Genomic DNA, 6000 nt, shown 5'->3' on the forward strand with positions numbered 1-6000 from the left:
CCCTTACAAATCCTGCATTTGGCCCTGATATAGGGGACAAAATGAGTAGGGGTCCCCTGTATTTTCCATAACCAGTGCTGGACTCTTTCTAGTGGGGCTATATTGCCACAGCTGGGACACCGTTTCACCAGGTCCTTCGGCCAAAGCATTGACACCAGACCGCTAGTCAACCCAGGCCGTGGATCGCTGAGGAGATGGGGACCCCCCAATAAAGTGGTTCCCCTTCTCCAAGGCATTCCAGGCCTGGGCTGATAGCCCGGTACTCCTAGGCGGTGGGTGCCAGGTTGATTGTGCATAAAAATTAGATGAATAATATCTTTTACTGGTGATTGTGCAGAACACATACTAGATCTGGTTCTCCGTGATGTCCTCTGGTGCTCCGGGCAGCTGGTCTCCTGGCTCCTGCACTTTGACCATGTCAATTGCTGCATAAAACAGCTGACCGGTGTTACAGTGCAAGAGCCGTGAGACCAGCTGACCGTAGCCCCAGAGGACATCACCGGAGCACCGATCACCGAGGTAAGTGGCAGGAGGAGCCGCAGGGAGGGGGGGGGGGTTGTGTGTGGGGAGGGGAGGTGCTTGCAGTGTCTGGTGGCGCATGCGCAGAGACATTCTCCCTGTATTATTTTAAAAAAATACAGGTAGAAGTGTGCGGACGGGATTCGCAGGGACCAAGCTTTATCGCAAGCTCTGTCCCTGCATGCAGATGTTAGTACATCCATGTGATATTTCCTAAATTTGCAATGCGAATTTAACCAGAAATATCACACTAGAACCACATTTTAAATGCGGATTGTAGTAAATAGGGCCCTTAATGATTATGCTAGCACCAGTTATCCTCTTTCCACTCCATATCAGTTTAACTAATCTATCTCTATTATATTAATTCTCATCACTTACACATTATATTCTGTATGGAACATCATCCAACTCCCCTCCACCTCACACCCTTCTTCATATCTCAATGCATCTACATATTCTTTCCCTCACTTACTAGACAATTACCCTCATTACATACCCCGGCCCAATCCTTATACCCTCGCTCACTCACTTTGCACCTGATTTGTATGTATCCGCAGATACGGATGTATCGCCCGGATGTCAGCATTATGCGCATGCGCCAAAGAAAGAGATCGGCAACTGTGTATGCGCAGGGTCAGCCATACGCTTACTGACGGAGATCACTCCTGCATTCAGATTGAATGAGAATTGGACCTTTCTGGGTGGTGACCTGGCTAGCGCACGGAACCGTTCCTTCTCATGGAAGTGTAGCGAGTGTGTATGCCAACTTCCTTTCTCCATTGTAGTGTGCGGATGGAGATGGGACGTTTGTGGCAGACAGATCTTTTGCTCTCAGCATGGTGTGGGTGCCAGTCCTGATACTAATGCTGAGGGCGCCCACAGACAGTAACACAGCTTGTCAGTATAAATGGGCAGATTTTCGGATTACGTAACAAAATTAGTAGGACCCAGCTCTCGTACGGAAATGTGATGACAGAGGGGTATGACAGAATCAGGCTCCTTATCTTCTTCATGGCTCTTATTGTTCGTTGTCCTTATTTGCATGTCTTTGTTTTTCCATTATATTTTTCTTATTTGCCCTGTGCTTACCGTCATATTTTATACAGTTATACAAATGTACTTTAATTAATACATATCTTCTTTCACTTCTCCTAGTATAGTCTTCTTGGTGCCTCCTAGTCCGCACCGTTACCCTATACAGCTCTACTCCTCTTCCTCACCAACAACAGCGGATCCTCCGCGCACCATGTTACACATCCATGTAAAGGACAGCGAGGGACTACACCCTCAACACTGACAAATGGCTTAATGACAATCACAGCATGGTGGCTTCATCCTGGATTCTCCGCCACGTTATTACCTGAGCAGTGCCTGAATTTATTCTTCAATTTAGTCCTGAATTGAGTCTTCCTTTACCAAAATGTGTCCGTATTATCAATGATGCTGCTTCCGTATTTTCCAAGTCAGGGTGTGAGTTATATTAGTATTTATTGCCAAATGCTACTTTGTAATAAATAAACTGTATTCTTTTCATGTTATCAGCTCTCCAGTGCAACAACCTATCTGTAACCTATCTCTGCATGTTTTACTTAAACTGTAGAAGGTCTAATTCACAAACGTGGACTATTTCTGCTAGTCATGGGTAAATTCAGAATTGAATGAAAAAAATCTTTTCTAAATTTGTCTGTTTTTCTAAATCGGCCAAAGTTTGTTTATACTGTGGAAGCTTCAAACAATTTCATGAAAGAATTGTGATGTTCATATTGTGTAGACATACAGAATTTCATCTTCCAAACCCATGAATGCAAGTTAATAAGCCTAAAAGTAAGTAAATGGGAAATAAGTGACTATAAAATGGAATGATTTCTACTCATTTACTTTAAATATGCATCGCTGCTTTTGACAGCGAATAGTTGTGGAGAAGTCTGAAGGACCAGATATCCAGTTCTGGAATGGTAATCGTCAGTTTTCTCAATTTGTCCATGTATTACAAATTCTCAGTTGTTTGTGATTGCATCATACTGTACGTCAGAATGGTATGAAGTCCCGGCAGCTGATGGTTCATATCCCGACGCCGGCAACCCGAAAGGAGAAGGTCCCGACAGGGCAGGTAAGTACTCTATCCCTACCCCTCTACCCCCCCCCCCCCCAGCCTAACCCTCCCTTAGTGGTGCCTAATCTCCCCCCCCCTAGTGCCTAACCCTCCCTTACCGCTCCCTAAACCTAACTCTCCCAGCCATATCCTACCCCCAGGTGTGCCTAACGCTAACCTCCCCCCCCAAAACCTAACCCCGCTATGCTCCCTAAACCGAACGCTTCCCTCCCCACGGCTAACGCTATGGGGACTCTGGACTTATTTTGTTCGGGCTGTCGTTCCGGCATCAGGATTAAGATGGGCGCCAGTAAGTCCCTTGTCAGGCTTCCTTGCGGCCGTCAGTCTCGTAACTACATCCCTGTATGTCATATAGGGCTCCTAAAAATGTATTTTGTCCCTATTGATGACCGGGTCTGTGGTTGGACAGAGCTTAGTTCATGTATGTCACAGATAGTTCTCAGGCCATACATCTCTTCGTGTAATACCATATATGACCTCACCTTTTCTGTAGCAGGCATGTAAAGCATAAACACTGCCTTACATATAAGAATGTTTATATAGGGAAGTTGTTTCTGTTATTTTTAGTGCCCCTCAGTATGTATGTACCATTACATCTATCACACAGATATATTTAGAGGCCAACATACAGAATTGTTTTGTTAAAATTATTTCACGGTGTGTACAAGAGTATTGTGTTTCTTTGTGTATGACCTAGATCACAATCCCAGGAATCAGGAGAAGGTCTTTGTACTGTATGCCTTAATTATAATCAGATTTTGCCTAGGGGCTACGAGGCTGCAGCCCCCCCAGCACAATCCACCACCTCATCGTAGTCAGTGCAGTCCTATTGGAGGTGCCACCTGCCAGTCACATATAAAACAGGCAGCCCCAGGCGGAGGTGTCTCCTCCCCCTGGGACTGCCAGTCCGGGCTGGTATTAGCAGAGAGCGGCTTTCAGGAGGAAGCCGCTACTCTTCCTTTCCGCCAGCCCTAACCGGCTCCTAGGGGCTGCAGACGATGCAGCCCTTTGGATGCCGGTGGCATGCGCATTCGCGGCTCCCTGTTGCTAGTGCGCATGTGTCGGTCCCGGCTAGGAGGAGCGGGTGACCAGAGTGAGTAATTGCACCCCCCCTCCTTTTGTCAGCAGCGTCAGCCCCCGTCACCTAAGAGGGTAAGAGCCGCCGCTGAATATAATTATGTTTTTCTCTTAACACAGTTCAATTTATTTAATGGGAGCTTTATGCTTTCTTGAGTATTTTAGTCACTCCACATTTTGGTGTTGGATGTAATGTAACTACTAACGTCTCTTGTAGCGAGTATCATTTTTCAAAACCTTTAAGACTTTCAGAAATTTTTGAGCTTTATCTTTTTTGTGATTATTTAGGCAAAAATATTACATTGAAGTGACCAATCCCAGGTCTAACTCTTAAGTTTGAGCCATCTATCAGGGCATATTTATAATGGGTGCAGGGTGTACTAGACAGATGGAGGCCCACACTGCATAATCTGCACCCATAGTCTATACTTAACTCTCCGGCGGGCACAGAAATCACAGGGAAACTGGCACCTATGCAAATATGCGCAGAGGCGAGAGGGGGACCGGCACGTAGACTGCACACAGGCCCCCTCCTCTGCTTTATTATTATCTTATATGGAAATAATGCTAATAGAACTACTATAGCACTTTTCTCTTATAGTAAAACCTCAGTATTTTGATTTGCTCTGTACATTTTTAAAAACTTGTTTTTGTGGAAATTATTTTAATTCTGTCTTGTACACATATCATAAATCATTCACAATTGCAAGTCTACTGAATAATGAGATATATTCTATAATGTATTCATTTATTTATTTATATTGTGTTTTTGCTTATTACCAGTTTGTTAGCAGTTGTTTTGTGTTTTTGTTCTTAAATATTATCTAATTATGTGTGTAGAAGGATTTTGGTGGTTACAGCTTGCTCTGTCCACATAATATTGCTTGATTGCAGGGAAAAACCAAAAACCAACAGCTTTCATTAGTGACAAGGCAGAGACAACTCTTTCCCACTATTTATATAATATAATGAACAGAGCTGCTTATAGTCTATTATTCTATTAGGAAACAACTTTGTTTTGGCACTTTTTTGCTGAATGTGTTTGGCATGTACGTTTTTATATTTATGTTAAATATAGACTTTAGTTAATGTGAAGAATACAATTGGCCGTTTTTTTTAACAAATGCAATGATGGGACACCCAGCCGGAGAGTCTGCATTTGTCCCCTTGTTGAAGTACTGTTAAATGTGTTGTCTCAATAGCACTGAATAACCTTTATTTATCCTGTGAGATCATCATTGTGTGTTCTTGAGTTTATAAACTAGTTCCCACTTCCGATGTCACTCAAACAGGAGGTACAGTATATACTATTTATGTAGCCGTATACAGACTTAATGGGGCTTAATGTTAGGCTTCTTTTGCAATGCCATTTGAGATGCATTTCGCCCTTGTAACTCCTTGCATTAATAACCACTACAAGGAAATATTGTACCCCTTGCTCAGGAGAAGATAAAGTGAAATATCAGAAGGAATTTTGCCCTCTAAGGTCACATTTTCATGGAAAATAATCAAAAATAGGTTTGTTGAGGAAAATAGTGAAATGCACATAATTGGAGAAATATGCTTTGCAGTAATTCTGTTCTTATATGATTTCTGTTTATAATCAAACCTAAATAAAATGACCTATGTTCAAGTTATCAGAAATAAGTGCATTGTTTATTGTTCCAATAATGTCATTGTATCAGTTATAAAAGTATAATGTTTAATATGTCAGGAAGCATTTTATCTTGCAGAAAGGTAATTTAAGACTGCAACCAATGATGTATATAATTTTAAGGATTATCAGATACCACTAGTTCTACTAAACATACTCGTATGTTGGTCCTCAACTGGCTGTCTAAGGTCTTCGGGTAGATCACACTATTTTATGTGATCCTAAGATCTGTATTTACTACAATCCGCATATTGAATGCAGATTGTAGTGTGATATTATCGACTGAATTCGCATTGCAAATTCAGGCAATATCACAGGGATTTACTACAAATCCCTTGCAGGGACAGAGCTTGCGAGAAAGCTCTGTCCCTGCGAATCCCCTCCGCACACCAGTCACGGTATTTTCGAAAAAAATACTGTGACAAAGTGCATGCGCCGACCGACCACCGCTGCTACTCCCCCCGGCGCTAAGCCCCGCCCCCCACAATCGCAGACCCCCCATACCCCCCCCTCCCTTAATAGCACTTACCTGCATGATCCGGGCCTCCGGTGATGTCCACCATGCGTCCGGTTTTTGACCTCCAATATCATCTCTATGCTGATACTCAGATCTACCTTTCCTCCCCTGACATCT

The 6000-nt window shown here is 43.1% G+C and overlaps 1 protein-coding gene across 5 annotated transcripts in view; it reads left to right on the forward strand.

Annotated features, from left to right (window-relative positions):
* Window positions 1-5315, forward strand: part of SLC2A11 (solute carrier family 2 member 11) — a 135188-nt gene extending 129873 nt beyond the window's left edge. For 4 of the 5 annotated variants that reach the window (XM_088477842.1, XM_088477845.1, XM_088477846.1 and 1 more), the window contains one exon: window positions 1678-5315. The gene's annotated coding sequence lies outside the window, so the exon portion shown is untranslated. The remainder of the gene's footprint in view (window positions 1-1677) is intronic. The other variant, XM_088477844.1, reaches the window with a different exon arrangement.
* Window positions 5316-6000: the final 685 nt, after the last annotated feature.

This window comes from Taudactylus pleione, unplaced genomic scaffold (assembly GCF_031769625.1).
Source record: "Taudactylus pleione unplaced genomic scaffold, aTauple2 ptg000205l, whole genome shotgun sequence".
NCBI lineage: Eukaryota > Metazoa > Chordata > Amphibia > Anura > Myobatrachidae > Taudactylus > Taudactylus pleione.